Raw genomic sequence first — 25,530 nt, 5'->3', positions numbered from 1 at the left:
CTAAAACTCAAAAGACGGCAGCACTTTTATATCTGAGCAAGAAGTCTACTGGGTGATTTAATTTGTACTTTGATCAATAAGCAATCTTCGGTTTCTTACAAAATAGTCCAGCTGTTACAGCGACTGAATTGGATTGAGGGAACATGTGCAAGGTTTTTGGACCTGATCTGTATTTGATTAAATATTGACAGACACTTGTGTGGCTTGTTTTCTTGGCTGCCTGGTGGGTTTAAAAGAAAATATAGCAGTCTGTCTGTAGAGAATATTCATGAATATGTTTTTATACAGTTTGCAGATGATGTCGAGATAATACCAGATCATGCCGCATCTCGGTCTCAAAAGCATTAAAATGATCTTGGCTAATTCTACACAAATAAAAACAACACGTTCTGTAAATACACTTTAAAGTTTAAGTTAAGTAGATGCAAGTTAAGTTAAGTAGATTTTCTTGTCTCTCTTCATTTAATCTTATCATCCTTTATGGCATAAATTGGGGCGATATAATATAATTATACTGTGCCTTATGCATTACTGTTGATTTTCTGAGCCACATCTGCCAGAATGTGTGGGAATGTTTACCTGGATCCACATTTTCTATTGCTGAGAGCATACGGAGTGGAGATATGCAGGCATGTCTGTGAGAGTTTGTCCTCACAGAGCTCTCAGCTCAGCCTCCACCTCGTCACCTGCTCAGAGATCGACTCAAACTGCTCCCTCTGCTCCGCTAATAAATAGGAGCATGCCTGTAGGCACCACTCTGAGGGACAGAGAGAAGGGGGATGTGTGTGCGTGTCTGTCTTTCTGTGTCACTGTGTACTTTTTTACTGGCTGTTCTGAAAATCCAAAGGGTACCATTATTACCAGACTTTCTTTAAAGGTGAAATGTGTAATTTTTTTCAATGTTAAAATACTTTCTCCTATGTCAGCCTAATAAGCAGAGACAACTATAAAACTATAAATAAGTTTATACTAATTTCACAGAATTTTCCTTAATTTTATTTTTTTAAAGCCATCTGCCTGCATTATTCCAATATGGAATTCCTTGTGAAAATTTACAATACCCTAGCCTGACGTCGTCATACTCAGATTCTAGTCAGAATATGAGTCTGATACTGCTCCATTGGGCTGTGATTAAGGGGTGTGTTTCAACCGAACCAGGAAAGAAAATGCCACTGCACTCAATTGGATAGACCTACAACCAATCAGAGCAACGGAGTAAGTGACGTATGTTCTTCATTCATGTTTCCGATCGACAAACGCCTTGATCGCGGTTCTCTGTTCCTCTTTTCAAATTAATGAGCTGTCGATATCTTCTATAACAGACACGATGGCGGAATCTACACTAGATGTTTTATAAACAAAGTTCGGGAGGAGCATGTTCAAATAATCAATCCAATCAACTTGTCATCAAACAATTACCATGTCTACCCTATCAGCATGAGAGGAAGCATATATTTTTTCACTCTGTCAACTCACCTAACATTCCTTGACAGTTTTCAGCATCCCTCCGCTCACTCTTGGCTTGTTCTTCCACAGCCAGGAATATGGGGGGAGTACTTTGGGTTCGGGCCGAATACCGAGCACAGAGCCCTGTCCTTGGACAGCACGCCAAATATGCATTTATTCTATCTGACTTATTTGTAAGTGTGAACTCGTGAAATCTCAATTCTCCAGCGGCAGTCATCTTTGTTGTAAACGAATTCAACCCAAGCGCTCTTTGGTGATGTGGATGATTACGTTACAGTTGATCATCTGTCCATCATCGTATAAAGCCCGCCCTGACAATTTGATTGGTCCGAACAGCTTTTGTACGGGCATAATAGCTCCACAATGGATCAAGTCCAGACCGAACTTCCCGACCTAAAAATTTTGTGGGCGGGGCTAAGTTCGGCTGGAATCCAGGCTAACAATACCCATGATTCTGCAGAACAATCTCGCCCGTGCGCTCCACCGAAGAAAGGCGAATGACAGTCGTGAAATATTGTTTATATGTATATAATCAACATCTTTAAATCAATAGTTTCATATTTCTCCACCATTTTTTATTTGATTATATATTTCACACTGCTTCATGGGATTATTTCCCTTATTCTTGTACCTTTGTCTTTTTTTTTTTTTTTTACTTTTTTTTCTTTCTTTTTTTAATCCCTGAGGGAAAACTTAATGGGAAAAATATTTCCAGAACCAAGGTAGCTGGAAAAGTGGGCAGGCACTGTTGCACACTATGATGGTTGATGACACGAGTGAGACAAAATGACTCACTTCAGCTTAAAGATTTCATATAAGCATTTGGATTCTGATGCAGTTATTTTTAAAAAGCTATTTCTACCTGATCCAACACTTATATATATGGAGATCAACCTAATATTGCAATATATTTTGGCAACCTAATATTGTCATAATCATGTTCTGTCTTAATCAAGTTTCTGTGATGTCTGTATTAGTTCTCGTTAGACACTATGGTTTCTAATTAGTTAATCATTGTCCAGCTGTTCCTGTTTAGTGTCCTCATTTACCGTGTATTTATACTCCCTTTTCTGTTCAGTCCCTTGTCGGTTATTGTTGGTGTTGAACGTGTATGTGACTGTTCTTCCTGAGTTTGTTAATAAAGACTGTGTATTGCATCATCTCCTTCGTTTATGGCTTTCTACAGCCACATATCCGGGACAAATATATTGTGACTGACTATTGCCACATTAAATAATGTTTTAGACTTGAATAAAACCAATTAGTGGTATTGCGTCATGAAGAGTTACCAAACAGAACATTTTATAGTGAACTTTATTCAACCTTCCACAAAAAAAAAAAAATAAAAATAAAAAAAAAAAAAATTGTTGCCATCAATTGAAACTCTGGTAATTAAAAACAGCACATGAGTGTTAGTCATTGTGCTCGAGGTCTGTTTTTGTAGTTATTTTTTTATTATTTTTTTTGGCAGGGTAATTTCCATTAACTGGGAAATTAATTAGAAAAATGTATAATAATAACAATAGGGTAGTTATTGGCTTTTTCAAGGCTTGAAGTGGTATTGTGCTTACCTTATTCACAAAATGATTAGTCAATTTCCTGTTCACAGCACCTATTCCTCAATCTCATAATTATGAAACTGGTAGATGAAGCCTTTATCCTTGACATAATTTTCTGAGACCCTTGGTTGAAGTGTGCCTGTATGCTGAAATTAGACTCCTAAGAAATTGCGTTTGAATTCAAGATTTGGACTCAACGCTATAGAAGTGTTTCTTGATTGATGCTCATTGCTTGAATCTTTATACACTTGACATAATGTCATATTAACATAAGTAGTGCTTTTTTTATTATTATTATTTGTATTATTATTATTTATACCGCAGTATGCCAACTAACCATATTCTTAATCACCACAGCTCTCAAGCTCTCTCACAATCTGGGTGGCCTTACCACAGTGCTCAATGTTCCAGTACTTTGTGGAAGACCAACTCATCTGGAGATTCAGATTAAGATCCGATTCCTGACAGCCCACACACATCACAACCCTCTAAATACAATGGAAAACCAAGGAAAAAACAATTAAACTCTTGACAGCGCTGAAAACATTAATGGGGATGAACCGCACCTTTCTCCTCTCACCTCTCACTTTTTTTTTTTTTTTTTTTTTTTTTACCGCACCAGATTTAATATATTTTTTTCTGTTCTGGACTTTGATTATACGGTGTACAATGTTTCAGACCATATATTCCCAGGAGCAACTGAGTTTTCTTCATATATTATGGCTGCACATGCACGCGAGATGTGTGTAAATGAGTGCATTATCTGAAAAGCATCAGGTAATACTTTACGCACCGAATTTCAGTACAAACACCTCATTAAAAGGGGCTAAATTATTAACATCATAAAAACAACAAGAACAACATCTTACAGATGACAAATACACAAATGGCGTTCTCAGAGACATATGCACTAAAAGTGTACAGATTAATATTTAGTGTGTTCAGTGTAAACAAAACAAAAATGTGGAGACACACTGAAGTTTATGTTGATCACAGATGCTTCTGATTATTGAGCTCTTGGAAGGTGTAAGTTTAGCCCTACACACTAAAAAGAGAACTAAGTTAAACCTATGCACATATTTTAAGTCATAAAATACTTTTAAAACATATTTTAAGTCACACATGCACATATTTTTAAAACACACACACACACACACAAACATCACAATAATGTGTTCTGCCGTGATAGTAAACCTAATGCAAAACAGGACTGAAATAATAAACAGTATTCAACTGTTCTTGTCCAAAATAATATATATAAGTATATTGGGGTCAGTAATAATATTGGGGTCTGTATTTTTCTTAAATTACTAAATGAAAGACTGAGTAATGGATGCTAAAAAAAAATCAATCAGCTTTGCCATCACAGGAATAAATTACATTTTGATAACATTTTGTTTTATTGTAATGATTTTTTGAGGGCTTTTTCATGCATGCTTTTATTATCTTTAATCCATGTATCTTGTATTTTCCCATGTTCTCGTTCTGTTTCTAGATCCATCCCTTCATTTGTACCCAGATGTTTCTTGTTTGTTAATTGATTTATGTGTGTGTATATTAAGTCTATACATACACCTGGGGAAAGCAAACTATTTCCATTCATCTCACTGGCATGTATTTATAGCATTTTTTTTTTTTTTTTTCTAACAGTGGCATGCTAAGCCGTCCGACCTTGACCCCTTGTTATATAACCATATGTTTGTTTTTGTCATTATCAGATCTTGTCCGTGTAGGCTGTTTTGGTGCTGGGTAATTTTTATAATGAAATAAAGCATTTAGCTCACTACATTTTTCTCCCATGTAACCTTTACATGGCTCTTCTGCAGCACGTCACTAAAATGTTCCTTGAATATTAGAATGAGAAGCATTTTCTATAATTTTTTATCAGATGTTTTTACACGTATATGACACTTTAAATAAAAGGTGATGCTTTCTAGAGTATTCCCTCGTTCAGACGTTTTGGTGATGTGTGCTTAGTTGGAAAATACATTTAACATTATGCTTAATTACTGTTTTTAAATACAGAATCTTAACACTTATATAAAGCACACTTTGTCCTTTATTATTCCATGCCTTGTGAAATAAACATGAGTAATTCATTATTCAGATATTTCAACAATGTTTAGGTAAACATAAATATATATATATACCCACCGGCAGAAACATAAACCGGCACCTATGGGATCGTTCACAGCAACCCCATTAAGCATTCCCAAAATATATATATATATATATATATATATATATATTGGGAATGCTTAATGGGGTTGCTGTGAACGATCCCATAGATGCCGGTTTATGTTTCTGCCGATGGGTGCCCATACTCCATAACCCCCCCATCCCCATCCCTCTCACCACACCACACCACAAAACGCACGTGCGATACATTATACATTACATTATACATTACAATGTATATATACATTATATACACGTGCAATACATTATACTTATAAAAGATACATTACCAACCAAACATAAAACACATTTTTATTCACCTGTTTTCATCTCACGACTTCATCAAAACTATATGGCACGTTTGGGCCAGACTGGGAAGAGAGGTGCTGTAATAGTAATGTAAAATATGTGAAAAATAATGTGTTTTTTGAACAATCGAGCATGAAACCATAGTACCATATTCTATTCAACATTTGTCATTAAAATAACGCCATAGCAATGGCCTCAAATTAACAATACAACGAGATGAAAGTCGTGTCTGAAAGCTGCAATCATTTTTAATTATTTATTTATTTATTTTAAAAATGATTGGATGAAAATGGAGAATGTCTCGTGTTTTTCCATGGGTGCTCGACCATTTCCGTTGTATCGGTGCCTATGAGATCAGCAATACTTTGTATCTCCACCCTCAAGCTCAGGCAATGAATTATTTAAAATAACCTTCAGCTACACTAAGTGGTAATACAAGATGAAAGAGAATAGCATGAAATGGGTTTTGTTCTTCAGGCAGTCTGGTGAGAATAATCCCAGCAAATAAGAGTGTTTGTGCATGAAGACATTTTTACATTTCTTGCTTGTTTATTTGAGATATAATCAAGAAGAGCATTTGCCTTTTGTATGAGCTTTTAGATTATATATGTGTGTGTGTGTGTGTGTGTGCGTGTGCGTGTGTGCGTGTGTAAAACCTGATAAACTTGTTCATCAGCCAAATTCATCAGGCAAATTATTGACCCAGAAATCAATCTATCACTAATGATGTGTATGTAAATAAATATGTACATTCAGTTTAGTTATATATTATTTGTGAATTGCATAGATAACTTGGTATTAGAATAATTTGCTGAAGATTCATCTGCATACTTCTGATTACAGACTTTGGTGTCATGGCAAATCTGTGCATTTGTGGTACAAATCGGAGAAGCGGGAGACTTTTTGCATTTTTATCCATTGCTCTCCATTTAATCTCATTGTGTAGGAGAAACAATTAACATACATTATTATAGATCTCTTTAACTGTATGAATTTGCTTTTCCATTGACATACACTCAATGTATTGAGGGAGAACAGATTGCTTCAAAATAAGCTTGTAGGCGGCAGGCCACACTTTCTCTCAGCCATAGGATTCTGTCGTGTCTGGAACTGCTGTTATCTCTGAGCTGTCTAAAGACATCAGGGAAAACAAACAGCAGGAATAAAGCCCGAATCAGAGAGTTTCATGGGTTGGTGATCATGGTTTCCAACATCAGTCCTCATCTTGTTCTTCCTAGCCGGCAAACTCATGTCCCATAGATCACTGCTGACCTTTTCGTTTTCCATGTGAATGATTGTCAGACTGGACAACTCAGGTGACCATCATTCATGCCATGCAACAGTGTACTTGCCAATCACATTGCTGTATCTGAAACACAAGCTGAATTATTTCTTGAGAAGGATGGGACAGGAGAGAAGAGGGTGCTCTTATTTTACTTATACTAACTGACACTGCAGTACAGCAAAAGGTATCAGCTGGTTATTATTCATATCCAAATTTTAGCGTATCCCATACATGGATGTATATTTGGGTATGAATGTCAATGGTATGTACTAGAGTTAAGGGACTACTACTGAATAATCTCTATGTTTCTAGCAATTAGTTGACTGAAGTTGACAATATAGTAAGTGAAAGTGACATGTGAAGGCCAAGTATGGTAAACCATACTTGGAATTTGTACTCTGCATTTAACCCATCCAAGTTAGTGTACACTGCACACACATTAGGAGTAGTGAGTGGTGAACACACACACACACACACACACACACACACACACACACACTGCAAACAATAAGACAGTACCTGTGCATGTTTCCGTGTCATTTGTAAAATAATTCATTTTCCTTTCATAAATTAAATTAACAGTTGCAAGTTATCTATGATTTTTTCAAATAAAATAATATTCATTGTACTGTTTGGTCCTTTTATTCAGAGTGCATGTCCTTGAAGTGAGTTGAAGTGTGTAATTTCAGTGCACGTTTCAAAAACAGTAGATTTCCAAAACGCTCCGTTTACCTGCCATTGGTCAGAAAAACATATTGCCCCGTCTCAAACTCACCCCATTGGTTGAGCCAGTGTTGCTATGTCAGGCTAGCACTGTTTTGAAAACAGCATAGAGTCTGTCTTTACGCTTTTAGGGAAAATCAACCTGCAAACAGATTATAGAAGTAGAAGTATTTTATCATAAAACAATGACAAACTTCAATTTTAGAAACTTTTCAAACAAGACAGATTCATAGTGAGGTCAACACAATTTACATATGGGATATTGCTTTAGCAGTATTTGATTTTATTCATAATTAATCTGATTGTCCTACACAAGTACAGTAAATGTATCTCTCGGGGATGACCTATATATAGTCAGGAACGGTATTGGCACACAACCTGACAATTCTAGCTGCAGTGGGTAACCTAGTTTTGTGCGTAGAATGTGTTTGTTGGTTTTCTTCCTGCTTTGAAAGCGCGCTATCCAAAACATCAGTTGATATAGTGCTTTTTAGCGACAAAGCTTCATTGAAGGAGCAAAGTGTGGAGCTATTGTACTGTTCTTCAGCATTGTTCTACAATCCCGTCGAGACAGAGCTCCTCTCTGTGTCCCCTGGTGCTGCCACATTGCCTGCCTCTTGATGGTTTCCCCTGTTTTTCTCTCTTCTCTTTTTCCTCTCCCTTCCCATCTGACCCCAACACTCTTCCCATTCTTTTCACTTTTTCCTTCTATCCCCATACTTCTCTCCAAACCCATTTCTCAGCTTTCTCTCTTTTCATCTCATCTCTGTCATTTCTTCCCTCTCTACTCTCTCTACCACTCTGTCTCTCCTCCTTCACTGAAGGTTTATGTGCTTCTTTTCCCTCTTTGTGCTGCAGCCGAGCCTTCATCTCTGCAGCCGGAGCTCCATTGGCAGGCTGCCAAAGCCTGTTAGTACAGAAACCTGCCCATTCCTCAAACACAATCCACTGCACTTGCATTAGGACTCAGCCCATCGTTACAGCCAGGCCATCAGACTAGAATCATCCCAGCAGCTTTTTTTGTAAAAAAATAAATAAAAATGCCGAGGGGTGAATTCAGAAATCAGTTGCGACTCTATAGTATTTCAGCACAGAAGCCTGTTTTTCATTCACCAATCAACTGCATCCAACTTAACCAGACAATATTTGCTCTGGTGTACTGCAGTGTTTAAATTAAGTCTGTGGGCCCTATTTTAACGATCTGAAACGGAAGTATCAAACGCGAAACGCAAGTAACTTTGTGGGCGGATCTCGGGCGCTGTTGCTATTATACTGGCGGGATAAATGACTCTTGCGCCCGACGCAAATCTAAAATGGGTTGGTCTGAAGTAGCTTCATTATTCATAGGTGTGGTTTGGGCGTAACGTGAAATAAACCAATCAGAGCGACATCTCACATTCCCTTTAAGAGCAGGCGCGCTTGTTCCATGGCGGATTGCTATTATAACGGCGGATTTGCCAGGCGCACGCCAGGAGCGGTTCACAGCCGAGGAGACCGACGTTCTCGTCAGGGCCGTAAAAGACAGAGAAGTGACATTGTATGGGGATGGGAGAAACCCACCCAAATTAGCTTCGGTTAAACAGGCGTGTGATATTTTGGGTAAATGTGTAAGCTAGATTTATGCCTATTTTTTCACATCTTCATGGACACAACAATGATTTCCCTCGTGTGTTAATATTTTTCCTTGTAATAATGTATGATTTGCAAAAATGAAAACTGCTGCTTCTGTGTAGATGAGAGAATCAAAGTTTATGCACGTTGTGCACACGCTACATTATGGCCAAGCATGCGCCCTTAGAATAGCATATGAATAACATGTTCAATGCGCCACTGACTTTAGACTAGGTTTTTCCTGGTCAGTGTGCGGAATTGTTTTCTAAACCTGCAAAATAGCACCAGGGAACGTTTGCGCCGGAACACGCCTCCTCTTTTCGCTGCTGTGCGTGGGTGCAAAATAGGAATGATACATGCGTCGGTGTACAAAGTCAATTGCGCTGGGTGCAAGATAGGGCCCATTGTCATTCTTTTCTCTGCAAAAATGCCAACTTTCTTTTCAAAAGTTATCATTAACGTTGTGCTAGTATGGCGGTAAAATGTATTTTATTTAAAAGAGATGTGGTGTACATTTTGTAGTGATCACTGTGGCAGTAATTCAACAAATTATGATAAAAAGAAAGGGATTACAACCATGCATGCAGTGTAGATGAGTTTTATTTTTTTAAGAGCCAAATCAGGTGTCACTGCAGTGGTGGATGTCTCAGTGAAGTATGTCAGTTCTCAGTAGTCTGCTGCATCATCCACAGCTGAGCACTCAGAAATTACCTGCAATATTAAACTATGCAAATCTATCTATCTATAGTTGTTTGTTGTAATTTATTTTATTCATAATTTGTCTGATAGTACTTTCTACACACACCTACAGTAAATTAATTCATTTCTCTGGGATGACCTACGCACATACTAATTTTGCAGAGCTAGACGTGTTACTGAGTCAACATATTTCGTTGATCCTGGAACAACATTCCTGTCTGAAAACTTAATCATAACCATATCCCTACCCATAACTTATCCTTAAAAGCAGAGGGAAATGATAGGAGAATAACACGGATTTAGAAGCACCTAACCCTGGTTGTAAGCCTAAACTTGACATAAACTGTAAACTTCTGTGAAATCAGGTTCTGCATGACCTATATATAGTCAGGAACAGTTTCTTAATTGTATTAATGTGCAAATTATTATTTATACATTAATATTTTGTATTATAGTTGCATTTATAATTTAGTTTTATATGTAATATGAAAATTTCAGTTTACTTGATCATTTGACTTCAGGATCATATCTCAAGATAACTTTCATATATGACAGATGTTGGGTCTGACACACAGGATGTAATTAAACTCGGGGGTTTGCTAGTGCCATCAAAGATCCCGACCCCCAACTGCTCAAGGCACCTGTTAAACCAAAGATGCCAAGCTGAGAGAAGATGTCCCTGTTGGTAATAAACCAAAGCCTTGCAGCTGAACATAGCAGATCTTCACAACATCCAGAGAGGTCTTATAGAAATACCTTATTATACATTAACTTAAAGCAGCAAAACTCTAATTTTGATTTTATCGGCTGTGTAATATGTTTATTCATGAGGGAAGAACTTTTAAAAAGTACCTATAAGTATGGTATAAAAAGTACCATTTAAATGGACCTATATATATCTCAGGTTGTATTAAAAGCATAACAGTCAAGCTAACCAAATTAGGTTACACTTTATTTTAAGGTGTCATTGTTACAATGTAATTATACATTTAAGTACTGAGTAATAATTTTAACAACATGTACTTACTATAGGATTAGGGTAGGATTAGGATTTGGTTGAGGGTTAGTTGCTTGTAATTATGCATAATTTACTGTTATTACTATGGTAAGTAAGTACATGTAACATATGTAAGAAGGACACTGTAAAATAAAGTGTTACCCCAAATTATTTAAATTCTCAAAATAATTCACTAAAACATCTATATTAGCCATCTCATGTTTCACGTTCACTTGATTATGTTTAATAGATGCACTGAATATATGGACCACATTCAAGTGAAATATACCCAGTAAATTGAATTATAGCAAAGCATAAAAAAAGTGTATGAACTAGACCAAGCTCCACTATTTTAAACAGCCACTTAATAAATTATAGCACCTTGGGCTGATATGAAAGTTAACACAGTGTCATTTTTATGTCTTAAACCTGAATTCCACAGCTTGGCGTCTGCTGTTTCTTTCCTACTGAGCTAAGCAGGATGTAAGCTGATAAACTAATGATATACTCTCAGTACGGTTTCAGTCATCAAACTAATTGCACTCATCTCTGCTCAGGGCAACAGTAAAAATGAACTGTGTATTTTATTTTTTTTATTTTTTACAGCTGTTTATTGAGACCTCTGAGAAACTAGCCCTTTTGCATCAGCCTTATTTAATACGAACTGCATGACTTATAATGCCTATGACCATGGCATTTTCATTTGAGTTACTGAATTATCACTTGGTGAATGTCCCCGGAGACTATAGATCGCATATAGTCCTGGATCTAATCTGATGTAATACTCAAAGAAGAAAAGTAAGATCCTATCTGACTGCAAACTTTCGTCTGCTATTGTTAAACAGCAACTCCAATCATAGTAGTAGTGCACAAGAAGTTGCACTCATACTGCAAATGGAATTGAAAAGCATTTAAAGATCCAACAATATGAAGTGTTACAATAAATATTATTATTTATTTTCTACTGACCTCCATGAGCATCACATCTACTACTGGCATATTTAGTATATTCAGTTGAAAATTGGGCTCATCTCAAATACTCATATGTGACCCTGGATCACAAAACCAGTCATAAGTCACACGGGTATATTTGTGGCAATAGCCAACAATACATTGTATAAGTCAAAATTATTGATTTTTCTTTTATGCCAAAAATCATTAGGATATTAAGTAAAAATCATGTTCCATGAAGATATTTTGTAAATTTCCTACCGTAAATATATAACACATTTATTTTTGTGAGTGAATGCAGCAGAATCACGAACATAAATGGACAACTTTAAAGGCCATGTTCTCAATGTTTTGGCACCCTCAGATTCCAGATTTTCAATAGTTGCATCTCGGCCAAATATTGTCATATCATAACAAACCATACATCAATGGAAAGCTTATTTATTCAGCTTTCAGATGATGTATAAATCTCAATTTCAAAAAAATTGACCCATGTGGGCCAGGGTCACATATTGTGTATTTTATTTCTCCATTCAAATAAAATATAGCCAATAAAACGCAGAAGAACAAGTAGTATAACTGTTGGAACCTTAAGTCAGAGGAAATATTGCCTGGAAAAAAATTATATGACTCAAACATATTTCAGCTGCATGGGCCTCCTTCAACTGTTCATTCTGTAAATTTACACTACCATTTAAAAGTTTGGTGTCAGTTAGATTTTAAGAAGTATCTCATGATCACCAAGGCTGCATTTATTTGATAAAAAAAAAAAAAAAAAAAGTAATGCTTTGTAATATTATTATTTAGTTTCCTATATTTTAAAATGTAATTTATTATTGTAATGGCAAAGCTAAATTTTCACCATCATTACTTCAGTGTCACATGATCCTTCAGAAATCATTTAATACGCTTGTAACCGTCCAACTGAGAACTCTCAGAAGGGCGTATCACACATAAATTAATAAGGGAGGACTCTATTGACTATAATGGCTTTAACCAAGTCCAAACACAGAAGTAGTTGCAGAAAGTGTATCAAATATTCCACACAAAACCATCAAAACAGTGAGTCAACATATGAAGATAGTTGCATGTATGTTTTCTTTGTTGTCATGGTGAATAAAGATATAAGAAACCAAGCTTATCTGGTCATTGTCCAAGAAATGGCTTTCCTTTAGAGGTCTTTGAGAATGGTTCAGGCGAGGATAGGGGTTTGTTAAACAAGAAAGGAGCAAACAGTCCAGTAGATCATTTCAAATTCTAACTTAAGTCAATTCAGGCTTCAGTTTAGGGTATGTTGCAATAACAGTGTCCTTGCAGCACTCAAACATCCCTGTTATCAGTTTATTCAATTTCTCCAGTGATGATATTGGCATAACTCAGTAAAATCCCCACAAGAAACAGTACAGCATTGGATGGAATACGTCTCAACTCCATAGAATAAGAAAGATAAACATTGTGGATGAGGGATGTACAAGAAGTCCTTCTAATCTAAATAGAAACATACAGGCTAACATTAGCACCAAACATAATCACATGAAATGACCTAAATAAGACGTAGCCCACCAAATACAAGGTTAACAACACAAAATGAACAAAACACTTGGATGAGCTTAAAACAACAGTTTCTCAACCTGGACTCTACACATAAGGTTAGCACAAAAGGAGGCCATGCTTCTCTCCAACCAAACCTACTCCAACTCTGCTTCTCCCTGACTCTTATCCAGATGAAGAGTAGTCTGGAGAGCCCCCTGGAGCATGGTAGTGGTACTATACTGTTTGAAGGGCCGTTACACGCCGATTTGCTGCTCAACAATCTTTGATTGAACATTTCTTATTATTATCAATGTTGAAAACAGTCATGTTGTTTTTGTGGATACCATTTTTAAGGATTCTTTGATTATTAGAGTCCAAAATAACAGCATTTATTTGCAGTGTGTAACATTATACATAACTTTACTTTCTTTTTTTATCAATTGAATGTATCCTTCTTGAATAAAAGTATTATTATTATTATTATTTTCACCAAACATTTGCACAGTAGAGTACATTTAAGACTTTTTGCAAACATTTGTATCCAGGATGACATAAAGTTAATAAACTAAAACACATTTATTTAACAGTTAGTTCTTGAATTTGATCGGACGGGCAACATTCCAAAAAATGCTGATTCAAAATCCAACAAGATATTACTGATGAATAATTTTGATAAAGGTCATTGATACTTTCTCTTTCGTGGTAATACAGATGGATTGTTCAATATTTATGAGGCTCATTGTTGTGGTGGACACAATGCAAACATTTTAAAAGGCCTGGCATATTGTTTGGACGCAATCTCACTCCACATATTGAAGCGCCATATTTAGTATTGATATTATTCATTTTTGTCTGAGAATTGACTTGTCCATCAAGCAGTAGCAGTTGCCCCCTGAATTTGCACTAATCTTAGTTATCCAAGCTCCATTTCTTGTGCAGTAACAGACTGAAATGCATTAGAACAGTTTCGTACACCTCTGCCCTCTGTAGCCCCCCATCTCTAACGCTGTGTCCCACTGCACCCATCTTCTCTGTTCTTCTGCACGGTTCATCCTCATCCGAGAATCTCAGAGCAGGTTCTGGATCTACCGGAAAGGCCATTTCCCATTCCCTCGGCTCACTCCTGGGATGCACGGCTACCAATTTAGTGCTTACCGTCACAGCCCTTCATGTCGGAGTGCTATTCATCTCTCTCATTATCACCGACTCAGAACTGCTTTGAGCGGAAAAGGGTGAGAGACCGTCGACCACAGCCAATCAGAGTTTGGCCTGAGACTAACTATAACAGCAGATGTTGTTAAGGGCCTGATAAAGGGTTAGAAGGTAGTTACAGGGGAGTGTGGCACACTTTGGAAGATTTTTTTTAAATCCTTCGGTAGTGGAGAGAGCGAGAGAGATTGTGGAGTTATTTTTCTGTTCTGGGAAAAGGCATGACAGTGAATGTAGATTGGAGAAAGCCTGGAAGCTTAAAAGACATGTATACACGCATGGCACCACCGACAAACACACACACACACACACACTCACACTCACACTCCATCCCCTCGCTCTGTGGAAATGGCCCTATGTGCTCTGAACACTAAATCAGGTTAAGCCTCCACTGTCTCCCGGCTAGCAGAGCACTTCATCACTCACACGGCAGACAATGCCACAGCAAAGGACAATCCCTCCTCTCTCTGTCTGCCTCTGCGTGTGCATACTAATAAACATGAGTTATAAAATCCTTCCAACATTTTTTGTGTCTCTGTTTGATCTTTACAAAACCACCTGGTGCAGATTTGAAATGACTTTTGCATATGTTGTTCACAAAAACAAGTTTTTGTACTGGTTTGTTTTGCATGTCATACCTTGAACACAACAGATGTGATCAACCCTCATTCTCTGCTGAGATTGACATTAATTTGTGTATGATTGTGATCTTAGAGATCCCAATTTTAACACGTACCTCTGATCCAATTTAAAAGCCGGTAGGCAGTTATAACCGTAGGCCCATAGGCTACTGTATCATATTTGATAAATGCATTTCAAGGCCTCTAAATTATCCTGGTATATTTTTCTGTTCATATGAAAAATCGGGTACATTTAGCAATATTGCGGGTGAATTATGTATATGATATATTACGATGTTATGATGAACTATATGCCTTTCTCCACTGACTTGCTGAGTTGTTCAAAGCATTTCTAAGGATGCTGATTTTTAGAAGGCAGTTCTTTCGTTCTTTCAGTTCTTTCGCTCTTCCACTTCTTCTTCTGAATCTGTTTCTGGTTCAAACATATATAGCTGAATTAAACCAGTATTTCCACTTGCCATTGTGTAGCATTTATTACTGTAAAGTCGACTGAGTGGATCATGTATTCTGAGCTTGTGTGATTGAGTGAAGGCGGGGACTTAATACGCATATTCATGGATCCGCATATACTAAATGAAGCAAGAGTGTGCAGTTACATTCAAGCTAATAAATTGTTTTCACAGGAAAAAAAAAACATTTAAATGTGTCAAAAATCCAACATAAATCAGTTTTAATTCATTTGATTATTATTATTATTATTATTATTATTATTTTGTCTTGGTTCAATAAACTATTCCATTTAAAAAAAGACTTATGCCATCAGCCTTTACTGGATTAAATCATTATCCCTCACTTTTACCACTGAGTACACATGCACTTTGAAGAAATGTGACTGATATATATTATGGTAATCTTGTTTCCTCATTAACCTTCATTCTCTGATGAGACCGACTTGTGAGAAAATGCTTTGAAATATAATTTATCTAGCAGGTGTGATCAGCTACAGGGTGTCTGAGAATGTGAAAACTCGTTACATTATACATTATAAATGGTCATTCATTGCATTTATGCATATTTTATTTATATATATATAAAAAAAAAATAATAATGTTAACATTTTCTGGAGGCCAGAAAATGAGAACCCTGAATCACAAATCACAAGGTTAACACTTTTTTCCCCCTTCTCAGGAGATTAGATAAAACATGAAGCATCAACCCGATACATGTTAAGTATGTTTTTCAAGCCCGTGGGGTCTCCCAAAGCACAAACAGAACATAAGACAGAACACAATTAATTAAACAGGCTCATGCATGTGCACATGTAAATACGAGTGATCAAAAATGAAGTTTCCCTTAAGGGATTACATCATCATGATTAAATGTATGATCATTTTTTGTACGCAGTGACAGTACTACCAGTAAACTTTATATTATTCTGTATGATCATCCCTTACATGAATTCTGGAGCAGTGTGAGTTTTATAATATTTATAATCATATTTCTTTCCATATCCCTCGGGTCGCAGAGTAGCACAGCGCACATGAGAGTGTTTGGTCAGCGAGCAGGAGTTCATTGACTCTGATGGCTTCTAGTTGAGGGATCTTGATGTCAGGTATGGCAGAGTTTTGTTTACCTGACCTTGAGCCTCTCAGTGTCTGTGTCTCCCCGACTGTGTGGATTAGCTACTCTTCCCCTGAGGTAATCCTCTCTCTCTCGCTCTCCCGCACGCGCTCTGACAGGCGTACGCACACACACTCTCGCCCTCCCCAACAATCTCACACTCACACACAACAGATTTAATTGCCCCTCTCTGATCTAAAGTCTCAGTCCTTAAGCTCAGTCCAGGGTGGCTACACCATCTCAAAAGGACCTCCACTCTTGCCAGGTCGGCTTTGTCTCCATGTACACCTGAAGTGCCAAATGCCACCTGATCATCTATCAATTTGTCTCCAATGGTTCTGTGAACACAATGAAAAAAAAAACGAAAAAAAAACAGGAGTTCTTCCAATAAAGAAGGAGCCGAGACGATTCTGTCATTACATGCCCAATTCAGGTGCAAGGTCTAATTGTAGCAAATTACATGTGAATGTGCAGTGCAAACCGCAGTGCGACGCACCATCACCACAACCCACGACCCCGTGCTCATTTGAGCGAATGATAAAGCTTTCAATACTTTCTGCTGAGAGAGAAGGTATCATAATTCGAGTGTTTTTTGAAGATCCTCTGCTATTGAAAGGTTAAATGAGTGTATTGTATGGTCACAGAACACTTATGTCATGATCTGAATTGAACTAAATGCACAGAGATCCACATTCACAACACTCATTTACTATACTGGTGTGTCTGAAAGGTTTTCATAGCTTGTGCTTTGCTACTTTTCAGAGAGCATTTCATCCAAATTGTCATTCAAAAGCAGCTTGCGTTCTTTGGTGGAATGGTTCTTCTTGAACAGTGTAACTAAACATTAGACTACTGTGAATGTGCATTTATGACAAAAATGGCACCTGTAAATTTCTCTTTGCATAACTACTAATATCGTCCCGGGTTACGTATGTAACCCTAGTTCCCCGAAGGGACGGACGCTGCGTGTAATCGCAGTGGGAACGCCTCCAGCGTAGTGCGTCTGAAGCATGAATGAAATCAGTCAATGGCGAGACGGAACGTAGTAGGCGGGTGACGTCATCGACCAGGAAGCTATAAAGCACCCCTGAATCACAAGCGAGACAGCTTCTGATGTTACTGAAGCAAGCGATCCAAGGGGATGCCGGGAGCATGGCAGGACACGCAGCGTCCGTCCCTTCGGGGAACTAGGGTTACATACGTAACCCGGGACGTTCCCCTTCAGGGACTACCGCTGCGTGTAATCGCAGTGGGAACGCAATACCCACGTCCCCATGCGAGCAAGTCTCCGTCGTGTGTAATCAAGGCGCACAGGCTGACGAAAGAACTTGCGCCCCAGGAGTTGAGCTAAAATCGAGACAATAAAATCTGACGAATGTGTGCGGTGAGGACCAGCCTGCCGCATCACAAACATCCTGAAGAGAAACTCCTGAAAGGAGAGCTTTAGAAGCAGCCATACTCCGGGTGGAGTGAGCCCGTACAGCCAAAGGTGAAGGCTGACCGGCCGACTCGTACGCAAGTGAGATGGCCTCGACCACCCACTTGCTCATCCTTTGCTTAGATACTGGGCACCCCTTGTTGGGCGGCCCAAAACAAACAAACAGCTGTTCAGACTTCCTCCACAGGGCAGCTCTGTGGACATAAGCATCTAGAGCCCTCACTGGGCAGAGCAAATTAAGTTTCTCCTGGTCCGACGTCATAAACGGAGGAGGACAAAAAGCCTGCAGTATGACAGGTCTAACTACAGTAGTCGGAACCTTAGGAACATAACCTGGCCTAGGATAGAGGAAAGCCTTAGCCATACCAGGTGAGAACTCCAGGCACGAGGGAGCAACCGAAAGTGCTTGTATGTCTCCAATCCTTTTAAGAGACGAAATAGCAAGCAAGAAAATAGTTTTGAGAGTAAGGAACTTCTCGGAAACCTCTTCAAGGGGCTCGAAAGGAGCTAGGGAGAGACCCTCTAGGACGATGGTCAAGTCCCATGATGGCACCCTCGTGCGTACTGCTGGCCTCAGCCTCAAAGTGCCACGAAGGAAGCGAGATATAAGTGGATGTCTCCCAAGAGAAACTCCACTCAAAGGGGCATGGTAAGCAGCCAGGGCCGCCACGTACACCTTCAGTGTGGAGTGGGATAATCCAGTGGAGAGACGGGCCTGCAGGAACTCCAGCACTGTACCAACCGGGCAGTTAACTGGGTCCTGTTGGCGCTCTCCGCACCAAGAGGTGAAAAGCTTCCACCTCGCAGCATAAAGCTTCCTTGTAGCGGGAGCTCTGGATTGAAGAATGGTCTCAACGACCTCAGTCGAGAGACCGGATTCTATGAGCTGAGCCCCCTCAGAGGCCAAGCCCACAGTCTCCATAGCTCTGGGCGGGGGTGAAGGATCGACCCACTCGCCTGAGATAGTAGGTCCCTCCTGATCGGAATCTCCAGGGGAGAGCCGTCGAGGAGGGACACAAGGTCCGAAAACCATACTCGGGCCGGCCAGAACGGGGCTATCAAGAGTAGACTGACTCCGTCCCGGCGAACCCTTTCCAGAACTCCTGGGAGCAGAGCGATCGGGGGAAAAGCATACAGACGTGACCTCGGCCACGCCTGTACCATAGCATCCAACCCCAGTGGGGCTGGATGGCTGAGAGAGAACCACAGTGGACAGTGTGATGTCTCTCTGGAAGCAAATAGGTCTACCTCGGCACGACCGAAATGTTCCCAAAGGAGCTCCACCACCTCGGGGTGAAGTCTCCATTCCCCGGGCCTCGGCCCCTGCCTCGACAGGATGTCTGCTCCTCGATTCAGATACCCCGGGAGATAAATCGCTCTCAAAGACAGAAGTTTCCCCTGGGACCATAGAAGGATCTGACTGGCTAATTTGTATAATGGACGCGACCGCAGACCCCCCTGATGATTTATGTAAGAGACCACCGATGTGTTGTCTGAGCGGACAAGCACATGGTGGCCCCTCAGGTCTGGGAGGAAGTGTTTCAGAGCCTGAAACACCGCCAACATCTCTAAACAGTTTATGTGCCACGAGAGATGATGGTCCTGCCACAGACCCTGAGCTGGGCGACCACTCATGATCGCCCCCCAGCCCGTGAGGGAAGCATCTGTCGTTAGCATTACGCGACGACAAGGAGCTCCCAACACAGGACCTTGGGACAAGAACCGAGGATCTTTCCACATAACCAGGGCGCGAAGACACCGTCGCGAACTCATGATCGTGCGGAGCGGATTTCCCCTCGGGGAGAATCCCTTGGTTCTGAGCCACCACTGAAGCGGTCTCATGTGCAGTAGGCCAAAAGGAATAACGTTGGACGCTGCTGCCATGAGACCTAACAGTCTCTGAAACTGTTTCACAGTGAGTAGCTGGCCTAGCTTGATCTGATTTGCTGCAGTGAGAATCGAAGCAATACGAGCAGGGGAAAGTTGTGCCTGCATCGTCGTCGAATCCCACACCACACCGAGAAAAGTGGATCTCTGTACTGGAGAAAGCACACTCTTCTTGGCGTTGAGCCTCAACCCCAGTTTCTTGATGTGAGCAAGAACGACATCTCGATGCCGAACCGCCTGAGACTGCGATTGAGCTAGAATCAACCAGTCGTCGATGTAATTCAGAATGCGGATGCCCTGTAGACGCAGAGGAGATAGAGCCGCATCGATACATTTCGTAAACGTTCGGGGTGAAAGTGCTAGGCCGAACGGAAGAACCCGATACTGGTACGCTTCGCCCCCGAAAGCGAACCTCAGGAACTTCCGATGTTGCGGAAGAATGGACACATGGAAGTAGGCGTCCTTTAGATCTATCGTGACAAACCAGTCCTCGGACCTGATTTGTGACACGATCTGTTTGAGAGTAAGCATCTTGAACTTGAGTTTCCCTACAGTGTGATTTAAGAGACGCAGATCTAAAATTGGACGCAACCCCCCGTCCTTCTTTGGAACAATGAAGTATCGGCTGTAATAACCTGACTCCCTGCTGGGAGGAGGAACCTGTTCTATAGCTCCTTTTTGAAGAAGAGTCATAACCTCCTGTTCCATTACCAGAGCCTGCTCGGGGCCCACCACAGTGGGAAGAACCCCTCTGAACCGAGGCGGACGAGACCTGAATTGTATAGCGTAACCTCTTTCGATCGTGTGCAGGACCCACTGAGACACATTGGGAAGATTTTTCCACTCCGCTAGAAAATCTACTAAGGGTACCAGCCTCTCGAGGCTGGCCTCTGGTTGAATATTCTGCGTGACAGACACAGCGCCCTGTAACGGCGCACCGGCAGGGAACAACTGGTCTGAGCACTCCAGAGCCCTCCTTGGAGGGGGCGAGCGACCCTCGGGAAAACATTTGCCGGGCCCTTCTACGCCCTGTTTCGGCAGGGTTAGTAGAACAGACCCCTGAGGGCACCGAGGGAGACAGGGCACCTTTAAAGGAGGTGAACACGAGCCTCTCTCGGTGGGGACCACCCTCAGAGCCCTGACCCCGTAAGCGTCAGGACCTTTTAGACGCGGCCTTCTTGGCGACAATGACTGTCCTCAGATCAGCCCTGCCCCGCGAAGGCCGCACCTGAGAGCGTCCCGTCTCGTCCCTCCAGTTTCTTTGCGGGGGGGCACGAGACGCGACGCTTTGTTTTTGCTGCGCTCTCTGCAATGTACTCGGCGGCTGGGACTGTCCTCGTTTCTCAGCAGACCCAGAGACAGTTACTTTAAGCGGGATAAATTTATGAAATGCGGCTGCCTGCTTTTTCTCTTCCTGGAACCTCTCAGTGACAGAGTGGAGAGCATCACCAAAGAGGCCCGCAGGGGAAACCGGGGCATTTAAAAGAAGAGACTTATCTTTCTCTTTCATAGATGTTTGATTTAACCACAAATGCCTCTCCGTGGCCACCAGGGCTGCCCTAGACCGGCCGATGGATTTAGCGGTCTCCTTGGTGGCCCGGAGAGTGAGATCAGCTGTCTGTCTGAGCTCATTAATAGTTTCAACAGAAATCTCTCCCCCTTCACTAGCTTCCTTAAGCAGGTCGGCCTGATATGCCTGCATGATTGCCATAGTATGCAGGCACGCGGCCGCCTGTCCCGCCGCCGAGTAAGCCTTTCCCACCAGCGCTGATGTATTTTTTAAGGGTCTGGTGGGAAGAGCCGGTGCTTTAAGTGACGATGCCGATTCGGGAGAGAGATAGCTCGCGAGCGTCTCCTCCGCCTTCGGCAACGTCACATAACCAAATGCTTTAGCTCCCATGATATTACCATAAGCATTAGATTGACTAGTGTAAATACGACTGGACACAGGTCTAGCCCAGGTCTTCGACACCTCGGTGTGAAGATCTGGGAAAAATGGCAAGCACCGGCGAGAAGGCAGAGAACGTGATGGCAGAAATCTTTCATCAAGCTTACTTTTTATTTTAGACTCCTGCCTATCAGCTGGCCACTCAATGCTGAGCTTTTCAACAGCACGTGATAATACATCAATCAATTCATTTTCTTCATGTATATTTGTGTGTTGGTGTACAGTATCTTCTGTTGCAAGACTTTCAACATCCAGCTCCTCAGAACTGGATAGCCGAAGTTCTTGAACATCGTGTGCCTCAACCGGGACAGAAGTAACCGCCGAGCGTGCTTCTAGAACCGGGGAAGAGGCACTGGGTATCACCGGAGAAGGCTGAGATAGGGCGGGGCCCGTCTCAAACCCCGCGGTGATATCCATCTGCGAACCCCAAGACAAGCGCCGCCGCTCTGCCTCGACAGAAGCGGGACCCGAGCCCTGGGGAGCGCGCAGCGAACCGCCCTCCTCGAAGAGCGATCGCCGCGAGCGCAGCGTTCTTATGGGAAGACGCTCGCAATGCTCACAATCAGCCCCCTCGAGAGCTGACTGGGCATGCGACATCCCCAAACAAGCAACACATAGTAGATGTGAATCCCCGCCTGTGATGTATCGAGTACAGGGGGGAACACACTTCCTATATTGCTGCTCGCTCGCCATGTTCGTGGTTTTTTTATATAATATATGGGATATATATATATAGTGATAAACTCCTGCCTAGTACCAACTAGAGACAGACAAACACAACTTTTTGATTTCACACACACACAGAGAGCTGCTGAAGTAACAAGAGCTGTCTCGCTTGTGATTCAGGGGTGCTTTATAGCTTCCTGGTCGATGACGTCACCCGCCTACTACGTTCCGTCTCGCCATTGACTGATTTCATTCATGCTTCAGACGCACTACGCTGGAGGCGTTCCCACTGCGATTACACGCAGCGGTAGTCCCTGAAGGGGAACTATGTTACTGTTTATGTGATCTGCTTCCAGTTTATTTATTTTTTTATACCACTACTACCATTACTACTACTACTACTACTACTACTAATAATAATAAAAATTATTATTAGTAGTAGTATATATTTTAATTTGATCAGTTTTTCTCTGCCTTTAAAACTGAACAGTATTTTTGTTACCCCATTTTTTTATAAAACTACGGGTTTTTCGCAGGTCGCGGCCCATCATATGAGAAACACTGTTTTCATATTAGGCTGAACTCTTATCTACAAAGATTAAGGATAATGTGATTCCTCGTGATGACCCCTTTAACGAATCAACAGATTTGTGAAATATAAAAGCAAACATTAGCACCTAATTTTGATTTTGAAGTAGCTATTAACCAAATGATAATTTGCCCTTGTCGTTGTCAGCAGTGTGCTCTCAGGTCTTTGTTTGTCAAGTTAATGATCGTTAATGAGAGCGTTAAACCTCGCTCACTTGAATTAATTAAAACATAATCCTTGTGATTGTGACAATCTCCTGCTATGACGATGGCACTGTGTCTGACAAGGGCTTGTTTGTGCACCCATGCTAATAAAGCACTTGTTTGGAGAGGAGTGCTTAAAGCATAGTTTTCTAATTTGAAGTTTCATGGTCATTAAGATGTGTGAAGTAATGAAGTAATTGTTGTGCATTTGGTTTTTCATCACAAGTGGTGCAGATTTTTTAGACAGATCTACTGCATACATTTTTGGTGTGTTTTAAAGGGCAACCAGTTATTGGCACTACTAAAATTTTAACTCACAGATGAAGTTCATGTATGTTACATGAGCATTGGTTGGAAGGCTATATTAATCTCAAGTCAAAACCTAGATCAGAAAAACATTTAGGGATTTATTTTACATATGCATTCAATGTCTGAAAATACCAGCTGGATGTTAAGTCTTTGATTTATTAAGGCCAGGTAAGTTAAGCAAATCAAGGCTGCTGTTGAATGGAAGCTTATCCTCCAAACATCAAAGCTAAGTCCTAGAGCTCTGTGATGGCTGCTTGTAACATTTTCTGCTTTTGAGATTTTATTCAGTTGTGTGAATTATTTTAGGATCTATCTATCTATCTATCTATCTATCTATCTATCTATCTATCTATCTATCTATCTATCTATCTATCTATCTATCTATCTATCTATCTATCTATCTATCTATCTATCTATCTATCTATCTATCTATCTCATCCATCCATCCATCCATCCATCCACCCACCCACCCACCCACCCATCTATCTATCTATCTATTTGTATCTATATATATGTTTTTTAAGAAAACTTTTTTTTTTTTTTTGGCAGAAAATGCAGAAAATGTTCTGTGAGGGCAGAAGGTATGGTTAGGGGATATAATATACAGTTTGTACAGAATAATAATCATTGTCTATGGAAAGTCCTTATAAAACCTGAAAGAGAACTCTTTACCATCCAAAAAAGTCACACACTCTAACTTCATTCTTTGGCCAGACACACATGAGTCTTGTCTCCTGCCATTTGGTTTTAAGAGTTAAGGGTTTCCCTAGACCACACGGCTAGATTATTGCGACTGCTCTTTTTCAGAAACCGGCTGTCTATATCCTGTTAGTCTAACCACAGAGGAATAAAGACAGAGGTGTGCTTTTCATCAGGCTAATTTATGGTGAGGCCTCAGGATGATGGGGTTGAATTTCAATGTCTCACTTCTGTGTGCACGCTGCGGTAGATGCTAAAGTGATGACCCCCATCACTGGTGGGCTCAATATGTCTTGAAACAGATCCCATCTTTTCCTGTGTGGATTTCAGTTTCTCTTCAGTAGGAGGTTGTAGCTCTGAGAAGCTCATGATATGCATAGGTATAGTAGCTTATGTGTTAGTGTAAACATATGTTATTAAAAGAAAAGGTTGCATTACCAACAAAACAGCGTTCAGTGTTCAGCAAGAGATTTGTGTAGGGTTTTTACATTTATTTACATTGGCATTTGCATTTATATTGATTTTCTTGCCGTTTTCTATAACAGGAAGTTAACAGTACAAATTGCTTATTGGAATTAATTTTACCATTGTTGATCCTAACCTCAGGATTCTCCAAGGCTGCTGTTCCCTTTTAAGTATACTTTATGAATATAATTTTACAATAAATACATTCGGAGATTCGTGGGACCTGGACTCACATGTAGGCGAAACCCTCGGCCTCGCCCTGCTTGCCACACACACAGACTAATTGGGACTCGTGTCACCGTGGGGACCTAAATTGAGGTCCACATGAGGAAACAAGCTTATAAATCATACAGAATGAGTTTGGAAAAACTAAAAATGCAGAAAGTTTTCTGTGATGAGTAGGTGTGTGTTCAAATGTTTGAGGTAAAAAAAAAAAATCTATTTAGCAGGACCACATTAAATTGATCAACGGAGACAGTAAACACATTAAGAGATATATAATGTTACAACGTTGTACATTTCTAGTTCAAATAAATGCTGTTCTTTTGAACTTTCTATCAAATAATCTTTAAAAAAAGTGTCAGTTCCCACAAAAATATTAATA

At 40.3% G+C, this 25,530-nt stretch overlaps 1 protein-coding gene across 3 annotated transcripts in view; it reads left to right on the top strand.

Annotated features, from left to right (window-relative positions):
• Nucleotides 1-25,530, top strand: part of edil3a (EGF-like repeats and discoidin I-like domains 3a) — a 199,353-nt gene that overhangs the window by 89,135 nt on the left and 84,688 nt on the right. The window lies entirely within an intron of this gene.

Source organism: Abramis brama (assembly GCF_963993115.1).
Source record: "Abramis brama genome assembly, chromosome: 5".
Taxonomy (NCBI): domain Eukaryota; kingdom Metazoa; phylum Chordata; class Actinopteri; order Cypriniformes; family Leuciscidae; genus Abramis; species Abramis brama.
The sequence above is the reverse complement of the archived record's forward strand: the minus strand, read 5'-3'. Positions and strand labels throughout refer to the sequence as shown.